This window comes from Gossypium arboreum, chromosome 3 (assembly GCF_025698485.1).
Source record: "Gossypium arboreum isolate Shixiya-1 chromosome 3, ASM2569848v2, whole genome shotgun sequence".
Lineage (NCBI taxonomy): Eukaryota > Viridiplantae > Streptophyta > Magnoliopsida > Malvales > Malvaceae > Gossypium > Gossypium arboreum.
Genome location: NC_069072.1, coordinates 16,892,165 through 16,907,804, shown reverse-complemented (window position 1 = coordinate 16,907,804; position 15,640 = coordinate 16,892,165). Strand labels below are relative to the sequence as shown.

Here is a 15,640-nt window from a genome sequence, read left to right as displayed (position 1 = left end):
CTTGTATATTATACATTTGTGATTGAGTAGAAATAAATTCTTTTACTTTTTCTGGTTTATCTTTTAATGAGGATTTTAATTTCAAAAGGTGTTCTCTTTTAAGTTTTGGGTCTTGAATTTTATCAATAACTTCAATCATAAATTCTTGGTCTTTGGTTAACATATTAATTGAGGGTTTATTTTCATCATCAGAAGATTGGGATGTTGTATGTAATTCGTCTATTTGTAATTCATTTGTTTCGGTAGATGTATCATTTTTAGAAGAAGTTGTTTCTAAGAGAATCTCGTTTATTTTTTGTTCTATTTCTTCATCTAGATTTAAATTATTATTTTCTTTTAATTTTGCAATATGTTAAGATGTGTTCTGGTTTTCCACATCAATAACATTTTATTATTTTATTTATTTTATCTATTTTGTTTTCTATTTTTGTTGTTTCTTTTCTTTTTGTATTTTCTATATTTAGGTTTTTATAATATTCGAAATATTCTTTCTCCTAATTTTTGGTTTTTCTGAGGCAACATGTTTTTGAAGAAGAAGGTTCATTCTTAATGTTAAATTGGTGTTAGAATGATCCTAATTCCTTTCTATATTGATATCTTTCTTTCTTAAGTTGTTTTTGTAATTTTAAATCTTGACAAATTTTTAATACTTCTTTTTGGGTGAAACTAATTAGTTCACCATATGTAAGTTTTTCATATGGAATAATACCTCTGTAATTTTCTCTTATTTGAATTCTAACTTTTTCTCCAAGTAAAGTAGGAAGTCCTGCTAGAAACTTTTCTTTCCAAAATGGTTGTTGGTTATCAGATCTTTGTATAACCCTAGTCATAAAGACATCTTTACGCCATTAAAAATCGATTAATGTTTTGCATTTTAAATTTGATAATAATTCTAAATTTATATCTTTAAGATGGGAAGGATCTCCTATAAAGTGTTTAGAGATTGAGAAAATTAAAGTTGCTACTGCATCTTGGATTTCTCTTCCTTGTTCATCTAAAATAATTCTTCCTTGAACATCTTTTTTTATTGCTTTTAAGATTTCTTCTTGTTGGGCTTTAGTGAGTGCATGGTCCCACCATCCTTTTAATTAACCAGTAAATCCAACTAAAGCAGAAACACATCATTAATGGATGTACCTACGTAGAACCAAGTAAACCATCAATCTTTTTATTGAGAAGTTCTACCTAATTTGACAGCATAGTAACTAAGTCGATGTTATAAACACCAGCTGTTTTTGTTGGCTTAGTCCTCATTACTTGCCACTGATAGTTATTCAGTGACATTTCTTCAATGAATTTATAAGCCTCTTCAGGTGTTTTGTTGTTGATGGTTTCGCTAGTAGTTTCGTCAACCATTTGCCGAGTCGAGGGATTCAGACCATTGTGGAATGTTTACTTGCAGCCAAAGCGGTAACCCATGGTGAGGGCACCTTCTCAGTAAGTCCTTGTATCTCTCCCATGCACCGAAAAGTGTTTCTAAATCCATCTGCACAAAAGAAGAGATATCATTACGTAATTTAGCCGTTTTAGCCGGCAGAAAATATTTTAGTAAAAATTTCACGATCATTTGTTCCCAAGTAGTAATTGACCCTCGTGGTAACGAGTTCAACCACTGTTTAGCTTTGTTCCTCAATGAAAAATGAAATAACCGAAGATGAATGGCATCATCAGAAATGCCATTGATTTTAAATGGATTGCAAAATTCCATAAAATTTGCTAAGTGAGCGTTGGGATCTTCATCCTGCAAACCATCAAATTGAACAAACTGCTATATCATTTGAATAGTGTTAGGTTTTAATTCAAAAGAATTTGCAGCTACAGCAGGTCTAACTATGCTAGATTCAGTTCCTGTTAGAGAAGGTTTAGCATAATCATACATAGTATGTGGAGTAGGATTTTGATTAGCCGCAATTGCAGGAGGTAGCTGATTGCCTTGGTTTTCAGCCATCTTGTCGGTTGGAGGTTGAGTATCGTCTTCTTGCTTGTTTTCTATGTATCTTAAGCTGCGCCTTATTTCTCTTTGGTTTTTATGAACTGTACGATCGATTTCTTCGTCAAAAAGTAATGGTTCCAACGGGTTTCTTCTAGTCATAAACTATAAAAACTTGCCAAGAGAAAGAAAAAGTAAACAAATAATAATAATAAAATTAAATTAAATTGCAAGAAAAATAAATGGCTAAAGTAATAAAAATTGAGAGTTCCTAATATCTTCGTTCCCCGGCAACGGCGCCAAAAACTTGATCGTGTGATTCGTAACAAGTAATAAATATTTATAAAGAAGATCAAACCTAGACTAACTATTATCACGACGAAAAGGAAAACGTACCTATCGAACAATAGTATAGTAATGGCAAGACTGGGATATCGTACCCAAGGGAACCAAAAGTACTAGTAATAACTATATTTTTATTATTTAACCTAGAAATAAAGAAGGGTTGTTTATTAAACTAATTAACTAAACTAATTAACAAATTAAATTAAAGTGAAGAGAAAATTTGGAAAAATACTTGCAGAAAAGTAATTGATAAAGACGACACCCAAGGAGGAATCCACCTAGATTTCATTTGTTATCTGACTCTGAACCAGACGATTTATTCACTTGACTTGATCTGTGAGACTCCCTAACCTATATTATTATCTCTTTCGAGACTAATAACGTCTAACCCTCAGTTGAACTAATCAAAATCTCTTTCTTAAATAAAACCCCTAAGGAAGCAGTAAATCGATCTATGGACTCCCATATTAGGTTTCACCCTAATCCGGCAAAATCTCGTAACACTATTTCTAGGCGTTTGATGAACTCCGTTTAATTATGCCAAATCTACTCTTAGAATGGGACTTTTGCTCCTCTATATAAGCACATCATATCATGAATCAATACTTGGAATACTAACTCAAGCATTAAGAACACATAATTAAGAACAAATTAAGTATTTATCATACAGTTCAAATAATAATAACAAGATCCATCATAGGTTTCAAACCCCTTAGGTATCTAAGGGGTTTAGTTCATAATAAAATAAGAGTACATCTCAAAAGTATGAAAATAGCAAAACATAAAGAAAACTCTAAAACCCCTGAAGGAATTCTGAGAGAGATCTTCAGTCTTGGAGTGGCTCCGGCTTTTGGGATGGATCGTCTGGCTTCCTTCAAGTAATTCCCGGCGTGTGGTTCTGTACTCTGGAAATGTTTCGGAGGAGGGGCTTCTCTCTAAGTCATACGTAGGGTGTTTATATAGGCTTTGGATTGGCTTTCTTCCTCCCTAAGTATCATTTTCCATGTAAAATACAACTCTTTGAAAAAGGGGCACGCTTGTGTGCCACGACCGTGTGATTTGATTGCCAAGCCGTGTTCGATCTGTTAAATTGCACACGGCCGTGTGGGTCAATGGCCAGGCCGTGTGAATCATTAAAGCCTTGGTCGACACCCTCGAAAGACACGGGCGTGTGAGCTGCCCGTGTGGCAAGGCTTAGGCCGTGTCATCTTCTCGATTTGGTCTGTTTTGTCCCTTTTTTGCTCATTTTTGGCTCCTTTTGACACTTCGTGCTCTCCTAAGTACAAAATATGAAATACCCAGATTAAGAGCACCAAAACTGTGACAGCCCAAAATAGACCCTAGCCGGAATGTGGTTTCGGGACCACAAAACCGAGGCATAGCAATAATTTAAAATTTATTTTGATGCCTATAATATGTGAGTATTCATGTATGACATTTTTTGATGATTGATTTAGTGTTATAAAGGTGAATTTCACTAGAAAGGACTTGTGTGAGAAAATTTAGAATTTGAGATAGGCAAATGTGGAAGTGGCCTATTGATGCACACTAGGAAATGTTGTCCTTGCATGTCAAATTCCCAAATTTGACTATAGTGGCCGGCCATGGTGATGAATATGGGCAAAAGAAAACATGTCTTAAACATGTTTTGCTAGTGGTGCATGTTTGAAATAATAAAATAAGAGTATGAAAAAAAAGAAAAAAAATGTTCATCCTTCTCCATAGGCTTGGCCAAATGTACTAAGGAAAGAAAAGAAAATTTGTTCATCTTTTCTCATCTTCTTGGCGAAATTACTAAGGGAAAAGGGGAGGATTTTTGCTTCATGCTTGGGTTGGAAGAGACCTAGAAGGAGATTTGGCTAAGTTTACATCAAGATTAAGGTATGTATGAGGTTGTGTTAGGAGTTTCATGCATGACTTGGTTGCTAACTTGATGTGCATGTTAGCCATGGCTCAAATCTTTGTTATGCCATTGAAATGGTATTTGGGCAAAGTTGTTATGGTGATAAAGCCATTGCATGCTAAGTGTGAAGCTTGATGATGATGCATGCAATGATGGATTTTCTACTCATGAGTAAGATTTTGAGTTTTCTCTTTGTTTTATCATGATTGAAGTTGAAAAGGAACATGATTGTCATATTCGGCCATGATGCATTCTTGAGCATGATTCATGCTTCTTGCATGTTAGTTAAAATTTGTGTTTTGGATGGCTATGGACACCTTGAAAATTCGGCCATACTCTTATATGCATATATATGATTGCACATTATGTTTTGGTCATGAACTAAGTGATGAATATATTGGTTTAAAGAAGAAGATGTGGAAGAATGCTTGTGAAATTGCAAGCACAATTGCCTAGCACACATGTAGGTGCTTGATGCTATATTATAAGTTTTGGGCCACAATGTGCAAAGCATTAATTAGTAAATTGCATGCTGTTTTTGTGAGGTATTAAGTGCAAAATTGACCTCAACATGTACATGAATATTGGCCTTGGGTAACCTATTGAAGGCCTTAGCATTTCCTTGATGCTCAAATAAATTGTATTGAATTGCTTGATGTAGTATAAAATGTGTATGACCATTGTGTATTCAAGTTAAAGAGTGGCCATATGACCATTTAAAATCCTTGTCATATTCGCCATAAGCAAGCACAATGAGGTTTTAATAAATTGAATTTGTTTGAATTAGCTCAAGAGCTAAGAGGGCCACAATTGGACAAAGGGAAGGAAAAGGTGATCGAATAGCCGAAAAAGCCGTTCGACAACATCCGAGGTAAGTCCTCAAGAAGTGACCTTACTTGAATTATGTGAGATGAAATATGGTTGTGTATGATTATTGATTATGTGTGTATGAGTATTTGAATTCTACCGGGCTAAGTCCCGGCGAATATGCTAATGATTATAATTGTGTTTGAGCCTTAGTAACGAAAATGAAATATGTATGTCCAATAATTATTGATGTATGTGTGCATGAGAAATTGAATGATATCCGGGCTAAGCCCGAAGACAATTATGCTGGAAATTTTATCCGGGTTAAGACCCGAAGGCAATTGTGCTAGTGGCTATATCCGGGCTAAGGCCCGAAGGCATTCGTATGCGAGTTATTCTATCGGGCTAAGACCAGAAGGCATTTCGCTTGCGTGACTATATCCGGTTATATTCCGAAGAATCTTGGGCTGGAGGTGAGTGTTGGTTGCTGAAATGAATTCAAATAGTACACTCGGTAAGCCCAAAGGATAAGGTACGTTATATGTGCATTGGAAAGTCGACGTGCTTGAGCAACATTCGCTCAATCGACTAATGAATTTCAGTTATTGAATTGATTGATGCTTTGCGAACTTATGTAATGATGAAGTGTGAAGTAAGAATGTGTATTAATGAAATGATGCATTTGGCTATGTGAATGTATTGCTGTAATTAGAGTTAATTATATTCCTTGAGACTTACTAAGCATAAAATGCTTACCCGTTGCTTTGGCTCTTAGTTTTCTAGATTTCGCTCAAGCAATCGGATTTGGGATCGTTGAAGTCGAAGTCATCCACACTATCAAGCCTCCACTTTGGTATAAATTTTTGATTGAACTTGAGATGGCATGTATAGGACTACCTCTTGTTTGTTAAATACGTTGTAATGTAAGTGTGTATGGCCATGCGAAAATGGCTCGAAAAGGGAGCATGAACTTAGACTAATTGTGGGTTGTATGTATATATTTGGTGTCATGATGTGGCTATGGTTTGGAAATGGGAATGTTGGTCATATGATCAGCCATTGGCATGGTTAAAATGATCATATATGAACCTATGTATGGCAAGACTAGTTGAATCATGGAGACTACCAAATAGGTAAGTCCTACCTTAAAACAGATGCTGCCAGCTGCAGTGGCGTGAATGTGAAAAATCACCAAAATTCATAGGAATGGAATTAAATAGTGAATAAGCTATGTAAATGAACCTTGATGAGTCTATTTTCATGTGGAAGAAACGAAATGGTCATAAGAGTTACAGGTTAAGAGTTATTAAAGCTATTGTGAGACAGGGCCAGAATGGTTTCTGGGTTCCCTGTCGCAACTTTAAAATTCACTATAAATTATCCAAAAGAATTAGGAGACATACCTTACATGTACGGATTTCATTTTGAGTCTAGTTTCATTAGAAACAAACGACACCAGCATTAAATCCCTATACAGAGAGATATTCAAGTTATACCGCGCGAAGGTCAGAACAGTCGATCCCTGTAACATGGGTAACTTTAACTAATAAACTGTATCAATTGGCCCGACCAAAAACCCTAGAAATAAATCCATGGATGGATATATGAGTCTAAATTCAGGAAAAATTTACGAAACCAGTTTCCGAGTTTTGAAACTCGAGATATGATTTTTAAGGCGACAGTGACGCAGTTTTCCAGCCTGACTGGAAATGTCAAATTGGTGGGCAAAAACATGTGAACTTGGCTTGTTAACCCTTCGGGTCCGACACCAGCGATGGTCTCGGGCTTGGGGTGTTACAATTTTATTGGTATCAGAGCCACGGTTTAGTCGATTCTAGGACTACCGTGATGTGTTTGGGGTCTAGCTATACATGCCATTAAATGATGAATCGATAGTGTGGTGATTTCGACAATTTGACTTTGTGTTTGTTTATAGCAATGGATCCGATCCCAACCGAAGCGATAGCTGATGGCGTGGAGAGCGTGGCGCTGCTCCCGCGCAAGGGACAGCGCCGGCGGACTCTCAACCTATGGCCAGCAATCCTAATGACGAGGCTAAGCAAGCCTTTTATAGTGTGATGAGCGAATGGTTTAATCAATACATTCGAACCAACACTACTGTTCCACAACCTCCATTCCGACAAATGCAACCCCGCACCTACAATACCTCCGATGACTGACCAAATAAGGTCAAGTAAGCCCCAATCGATAGGATTCGAAAACATGGGGCCACTGAATTTAAGGCTACGGATGATGATGATGCCGAAAGCTGAATTTTGGTTAGATAACACTATCCGGTGCTTGATGAGCTATCCTGTACACCCGATGAGTGCTTAAAGTGTACCATCTCCTTGCTACGCGAGTCCGCCTACTATTGGTGGAGTACTCGACTTCTGTGGTGCCTAGAGAGCAAGTGACTTGGGAATTCTTTCAAACCGAGTTAGAAAAAAGTATATCGATCGAGATTCATCGACCAAAAGCGAGGGAATTTCTTGATCTTAAGCAAGGTTCTATGTCCGTTACCGACTACTGAGCGAAAGTTTGTGAGGCTTAGCCGATGCGCGAGAATGCATTTCGTCCGAAGCTATTATGTAAACGCTTGAGGATGGGCTGAATGATGATATAAGGATGTTTGTTGGCATTCTCGAGATCGAGAGTTCGTAGTACTTGTTGAGCGAGCTTGTAAAGCGAAGAGCTTAGAAAGGAGAAACAAAAAGCGATATGGGGATTGGAGAATTCGAAAGAGGTCCTCGGAAAGTCTCTTCAACAAGCATCGAAGAGATTTCGAGATGATGCGAGCCGGTCTAGAGGCGTTTGGGCTTTTCTAGACGAGGACGCGATCGACCCCTGTGACCACACGAGTCACCTCGATCGCCGATGGCGGAATTGATCGCCGAGAGGGCGGAGTGTCCACATTGTGGCAAATGGCATTCGGGAGCTGTTGGTTTCGTGATCGCTCCTGCTATAAGTGTGGATCGGTGACCACTTTATGAAGGATTGCCCGAGGATGCATGAGCAGAATGCAAGTCGGCGCAAACCCGGGTGCTACCATTGCCGAGGTAGGCCACCTAGAAATATGGGCAATGTCGTTGGCGGTCGAGAGGATCTAGAGATGCTACCATCAGATCTGAGGCTCGTGCTCCTGCTAGGACTTATGCCATACGCGCACGCGAGGATGCTGCCTCTCCAGATGTTATTACCGGTACTTTCACTCTTTTCAATACAAATGTAATTGCTTTGATTGACCCTGGTTCTACTCATTCATATATATGTGAAACCTTAGCATCCAGTAAGACTTTGCCCATTGAGTCTACTGAGTTTGTAATTCGGGTGTCAAACCCTTTGGGTCATTACGTGCTTGTTAACAAAGTGTGCAAGAAAAGTCCCTAGTGTTCCGAGGTTCTTGTTTTCCGCGGACTTAATGCTTTTGCCATTCGATGAGTTCGATGTTATTCTTGGTTTGGATTGGTTGACCATGCACGATGCGGTTGTAAATTGCAAGAGCAAAACTATCGATTTGAGGTGCGCGAATAATGAAATAATTCGGGTTGAGTCCACGGACTTAAAAGGGTTGCCGGTGTAATATCGCCGATGTTGGCCCGAAATATGCAAGAAAAGGGTGCGGCGTACCTTGCGTCGTGCTTCGATGACAAGGAACCGGAGAAGAAACCGAATCTGTGCGCGTGGTTTGTGAATACCGGATGTTTTCCCAGAAGAATTGCCGGGTTTACCACTGTTAGGAAATAGAATTTGGCATCGAATTGGTACCGGTACCACTCCAATTCGATAGCTCCGTATCGTATGGCACCAACGGAATTGAAGGAGTTAAGCTCGGTTGCAAGAATTGGTGGATAGAGGTTTTGCTCGCCCGAGTTTTTCGCCTTGGGGTGCTTGCGGTGTTGTTCGTGAAGAAGAAGGATGGAACCATGCGATCGTGCATCGACTATCGTCGACTTAACAAAGCGACGATAAAGAACAAATATCCGTTGCCACGTATTGATGACTTGTTCGATCAATGAAGGGAGCTTCGGTGTTCTCGAAAATAGATTTGAGATCGGGCTACTATCAATTGCGAATCCGAGATTGAGGCGTGCCCAAGGCGCCTTGAGAACAAGATATGGTCACTATGAGTTCTGGTGATGCCGTTTGGGCTCACTAATGCCCTGCGGTATTTATGGATTTAATGAATCGAATCTTTAGACCATATTTGGATCGATTCGTAGTCGTGTTCATTGATGACATCTTGGTCTATTCAAGAAATGAGACCGAACATCTTTGAACACTGCGGTTAGTCTTTGCAAATCTTACGGGACAAGCAATTATATGCTAAGTTCAGCAAGTGTGAGTTACGGTTAGAGAGGTTAGCTTCTTGGGTCATGTGGTATCTGCATCGGGTTTTCGAGTCGACAGAATAAAATTTCAGCCATACTAAATTGGAAGCCTCAGAAATATTCTCGAGGTTCAAGCTTTTGGGGCTTCTTAGGTTATTACCGACGATTTGTAAAAGGCTTCTCAACGATAGCCACGCCGATGACGGCTTACTCCAAAAGGATGTTAAGTTGAATGGACGGAGAAATGCCAAAAAGCTTCGATCAACTGAAAACTTATTTGGTGAAGCCCCAATTCTAGTGCAACCCGAGTCCGCAAGGAGTTTGTCATCTATAGCGACGCCTCTCTACTTGGGTTAGGTTGCGTATTAATGCAAGAAGGTCGAGTTGTAGCCTATCGTCGAGGCAATTAAAGCCACATGAGAAAAATTATCCGACTCATGATCTCGAATTGGCGCCATCGTATTCGCTTTAAAGATTTGGCGACATTACTTATTTGGTGAAAGGTGCCATGTATACTCGGATCACAAAAGTCTCAAGTATTTGATGACCCAACGAGACTTAAATCTGCGACAAAGACGTTGGCTCGGTACATTAAAGGATTATGAGTGATCATTGACTATCACCGGAAAGGCGAATGTGGTTGCGGATGCCTTGAGTCGTAAATCGTTATTCACTTCTGACGATGAATGTGCACTTGTCTATCCGATCCGACGGTGTGTTAGTGGCTGAAATGAAAGCCAAACCATTATTGACACACCAAATTCGAGAAGCTCGGAAAGTCGATGACGAGTTGGTTGCAAAAGCGGACTGCGTGTGTTCGAACAAGGACTCGAGTTTCAAATCGGCGATGACGATTGTTTGAGGTTCAAAAGTCGTCTGTGTCCCAAAGAATTGAACTCATTTCGATAATTCGAATGAAGCCCATTGTAGCGAATGGCAATCCACCCGGGAGTCTGAAGATGTACAATGATTTGAAGCGTCGATTTTGGTGGCATGGTATGAAGCGAGACATTTCGACTTTGTTTGAGATGTTTAATATGTCAACAAGTGAAAGCGGAACATCGGTGCCTTGAGATTACTTGACCAATCACGATACCCGAGTGGAAATGGGATCGAGTCACAATGGACTTTGTATCCGGACCGCCATTGTCGACAAGTAAGAAGGATGCGTTTGGGTCGTGGTAGATCGATTGACTAAGTCGGCCCACTTTGTCCCCGTACATACGGATTTTTCAATGGACAAATTAAGCGGAATTATCGTTTCTCAGTTGTGAAATTACACGGGTGCCTATTTCCATCGTGTCGGATAGAGATCCGAGATTTACCTCGCGATTTTGGAAAAAGTTGCAAGAAGTTTTGGTACCAAGTTGCATTTCAAAGACCGCCTTTCACCCCCAAACCGATGGTCAATCCGGCGGATAATTCGGATACTCGAGGATATGTTAAGATGTTGCGTCCTCGAGTTTAGTGGTTCATGGGAGCGGTATTTGCCGTTGATTGAATTCGCTTACAACAATAGCTTTCAATCGAGTATTAAGATGGCACCTACGAGGCTTTATGCGAGGCGTAAATGCCGTACACCATTGTTTTGGTGAGCTTGGTGAAAGCAAGATTTTGAGGTGGATTTGATTAGGGATGCTGAGCAGAAAGTGAAAGTAATCCGTGAAAGTTTGAAGATAGCCTTCGATCGTCGAGAAGTCGACGCGGATATGAAGCGTAAGGATATCGAGTATCGGTGGGTGATAAAGTGTTTCTCAAGGTATCGCCTTGGAAAAAGATACTCGATTCGGTAGTAAGGGCAAGTTGAGCCGAGGTTCATTGGGCCATATGAGATATCGAGCGAGTCGGTCCGGTGGCATATCGTTTGATTTTGCCCCCGAACTCAAAAGGTTCACGATGTCTTCCACGTTTGATGCTTGACGTTATAGATCCGACCCATCGCACATGATTAGTCCATCGAGAATTGAAATTCAAGCTAATATGAGTTATGAAGAAGAACCGATTCAGTATCCTATCACGAGAAGTGAAAGAGTTGCGAAACAAGCGGGTTCCGCTAGTGAAAGTGTTATGGCTCAAGCACGGGATAGAAGAAGCTACTTGGGAGACCGAGAACTCTATGAGAGAGCGATATCCGAACCTATTTACGGTAAGATTTTCGGGACGAAAATTCCTTAAGAGGGGGTTGTGACAGCCCAAAATAGACCCTAGCAGGAATGTGGTTTGGGACCACAAAACCGAGGCATAGCAATAATTTAAAATTTATTTTGATGCCTATAATATGTGAGTATTCATGTATGACATTTTTGATGATTGATTTAGTGTTATAAAGGTGAATTTCACTAGAAAGGACTTGTGTGAGAAAATTTAGAATTTGAGATAGGCAAATGTGGAAGTGGCCTATTGATGCACACTAGAAATGTTGTCCTTGCATGTCAAATTCCCCAAATTTGACTATAGTGGCGGCCATGGTGATGAATATGGGCAAAAGAAAACATGTCTTAAACATGTTTTGCTAGTGGTGCATGTTTGAAATAATAAAATAAGAGTATGAAAAAAAAAGAAAAAAAATGTTCATCCTTCTCCATAGGCTTGGCGAATGTACTAAGGAAAGAAAAGAAAAATTTGTTCATCTTTTCTCATCTTCTTGGCGAAATTACTAAGGGAAAAGGGGAGGATTTTTGCTTCATGCTTGGGTTGGAAGAGACCTAGAAGGAGATTTGGCTAAGTTTACATCAAGATTAAGGTATGTATGAGGTTGTGTTAGGAGTTTCATGCATGACTTGGTTGCTAACTTGATGTGCATGTTAGCCATGGCTCAAATCTTTGTTATGCCATGGAAATGGTATTTGGGCAAAGTTGTTATGGTGATAAAGCCATTGCATGCTAAGTGTGAAGCTTGATGATGATGCATGCAATGATGGATTTTCTACTCATGAGTAAGATTTTGAGTTTTCTCTTTGTTTTATCATGATTGAAGTTGAAAAGGAACATGATTGTCATATTCGCCATGATGCATTCTTGAGCATGATTCATGCTTCTTGCATGTTAGTTAAAATTTGTGTTTTGGATGGCTATGGACACCTTGAAAATTCGCCATACTCTTATATGCATATATATGATTGCACATTATGTTTTGGTCATGAACTAAGTGATGAATATATTGGTTTAAAGAAGAAGATGTGGAAGAATGCTTGTGAAATTGCAAGCACAATTGCCTAGCACACATGTAGGTGCTTGATGCTATATTATAAGTTTTGGGCCACAATGTGCAAAGCATTAATTAGTAAATTGCATGCTGTTTTTGTAAGGTATTAAGTGCAAAATTGACCTCAACATGTACATGAATATTAGGCCTTGGGTAACCTATTGAAGGCCTTAGCATTTCCTTGATGCTCAAATAAATTGTATTGAATTGCTTGATGTAGTATAAAATGTGTATGACCATTGTGTATTCAAGTTAAAGAGTGGCCATATGACCATTTAAAATCCTTGTCATATTCGCCATAAGCAAGCACAATGAGGTTTTAATAAATTGAATTTGTTTGAATTAGCTCAAGAGCTAAGGGGCCACAATTGGACAAAGGGAAGGAAAAGGTGATCGAATAGCCGAAAAAGCCGTTCGACAACATCCGAGGTAAGTCCTCAAGAAGTGACCTTACTTGAATTATGTGAGATGAAATATGGTTGTGTATGATTATTGATTATGTGTGTATGAGTATTTGAATTCTACCGGGCTAAGTCCGAAGGCGAATATGCTAATGATTATAATTGTGTTTGAGCCTTAGTAACTGAAAATGAAATATGTATGTCCAATAATTATTGATGTATGTGTGCATGAGAAATTGAATGATATCGGGCTAAGCCGAAGACAATTATGCTGGAAATTTTATCCGGTTAAGACCGAAGGCAATTGTGCTAGTGGCTATATCAGGGCTAAGGCCGAAGGCATTCGTATGAGTTATTCTATCCGGGCTAAGACCGAAGGCATTTGCGCGTGACTATATCCGGTTATATTCGAAGAATCTTGGGCTGGAGGTGAGTGTTGGTTGCTGAAATGAATTCAAATAGTACACTCGGTAAGCCCAAAGGATAAAATACGTTATATGTGCATTGGAAAGTCGGCGTGCTTGAGCAACATTCGCTCAATCGACTAATGAATTTCAGTTATTGAATTGATTGATGCTTTGTGAACTTATGTAATGATGAAGTGTGAAGTAAGAATGTGTATTAATGAAATGATGCATTTGGCTATGTGAATGTATTGCTGTAATTAGAGTTAATTATATTCCTTGAGACTTACTAAGCATAAAAATGCTTACCCGTTGCTTTGGCTCTTAGTTTTCTAGATTTCGCTCAAGCAATCGGATTTGGGATCGTTGAAGTCGAAGTCATCCACACTATCAAGCCTCCACTTTGGTATAAATTTTTGATTGAACTTGAGATGGCATGTATAGGACTACCTCTTGTTTGTTAAATACGTTGTAATGTAAGTGTGTATGGCCATGCGAAAATGGCTCGAAAAGGGAGCATGAACTTAGACTAATTGTGGGTTGTATGTATATATTTGGTGTCATGATGTGGCTATGGTTTGGAAATGGGAATGTTGGTCATATGATCAGCCATTGGCATGGTTAAAATGATCATATATGAACCTATGTATGGCAAGACTAGTTGAATCATGGAGACTACCAAATAGGTAAGTCCTACCTTAAAACAGATGCTGCCAGCTGCAGTGGCGTGAATGTGAAAAATCACCAAAATTCATAGGAATGGAATTAAATAGTGAATAAGCTATGTAAATGAACCTTGATGAGTCTATTTTCATGTGGAAGAAACGAAATGGTCATAAGAGTTACAGGTTAAGAGTTATTAAAGCTATTGTGAGACAGGGCCAGAATGGTTTCTGGGTTCCCTGTCGCAACTTTAAAAATTCACTATAAATTATCCAAAAAGAATTAGGAGACATACCTTACATGTACGGATTTCATTTTGAGTCTAGTTTCATTAGAAACAAACGACACCAGCATTAAATCCCTATACAGAGAGATATTCAAGTTATACCGCGCGAAGGTCAGAACAGTCGATCCCTGTAACATGGGTAATTTTAACTAATAAACTGTACCAATTGGCCCGACCAAAAATCCTAGAAATAAATCCATGGATGGATATATGAGTCTAAATTCAGGGAAAATTTACGAAACCAGTTTCCGAGTTTTGAAACTCGAGATATGATTTTTAAGGCGACAGTGACGCAGTTTTCCAGCCTGACTGGAAATGTCAAATTGGTGGGCAAAAACATGTGAACTTGGCTTGTTAACCCCTCGGGTCCAACACCAGCGATGGTCTCGGGCTTGGGGTGTTACAAAAACCCACAAATCTAGTAATAAACATCCATAAATATGCTAAGTATTTGGGGTAAAAATATGTATAATTTGGCATTTATCAAATACCCCCATACTTAAGCATTTGCTTGTCCTCAAGTAAAACTCTCATTTACTGCTAGGACTCCTTCCATTCAATCACATAATCATTACTAATAATGTTACAAACTATTCCACGAAAAATCATACAGTGAGAATTCAACTATAGGGGCATTAAAAGCCTCAAACAATCTAAATCGAATATTTTGATAATAAAATTATAGGTAATCCCCTTCCTCCAAGTAATTAACTTTAGTCCTAAATATACACGAGATGACATCCTCACTAAAGATTCACTCAAATCACTCAAAATGTTTAAGGTTCAAGATTAAGTACTCGATTGTCTAACATGAGAAGTTATTACCATAGGCTTACATGAAAATCAAATCTCCACCACTTGTAAATGGTATGATACACAAATCAAAAGGTCTTTGCATGGTTGTAACGAGGTTTAGGTTACGGGTATGGATACAAGCTGAAAAGAAAAAGGTTAGAATCCAGATAATTTCAATATATTACCCCACTATCAAAAACTTAATTACTAAATCACAAATAAATACCTAGAACTATATTACATGAGCTCTTTTTTTTTTTAGAACAAATCAAGTCAATACAATATAGAAATCATACTTCATGATTCAGTAACAAAAAATGGTGAACATAGTGAGGTAACAATATTAAATTTAATCTCGATAAAAAAAAGGGTAATTTAAGTAAGAGGATTTCAACAATAATGGGTTAATGGGTTAATGATGAGGGTTAATCAACAAAAAAGGTTAGTAGACTCAAAGTGGGTTCATTAAGGGTTTAATTATGCGGGAAGGCCTTTTATGGAGTAAGTGGATTAAATTCTAAGTGCCTTTATCATCTCAGTATATCAAATCATACGTGTGATCTCAACATG

At 38.6% G+C, this 15,640-nt stretch overlaps 1 non-coding gene across 1 annotated transcript; it reads left to right on the top strand.

Annotated features, from left to right (window-relative positions):
* Window positions 1-1,412: 1,412 nt before the first annotated feature.
* On the top strand, window positions 1,413-1,519 carry LOC128291317 (small nucleolar RNA R71). The gene has a single exon (XR_008281093.1). It is a non-coding gene; the product is annotated as a small nucleolar RNA R71 (small nucleolar RNA).
* Window positions 1,520-15,640: the final 14,121 nt, after the last annotated feature.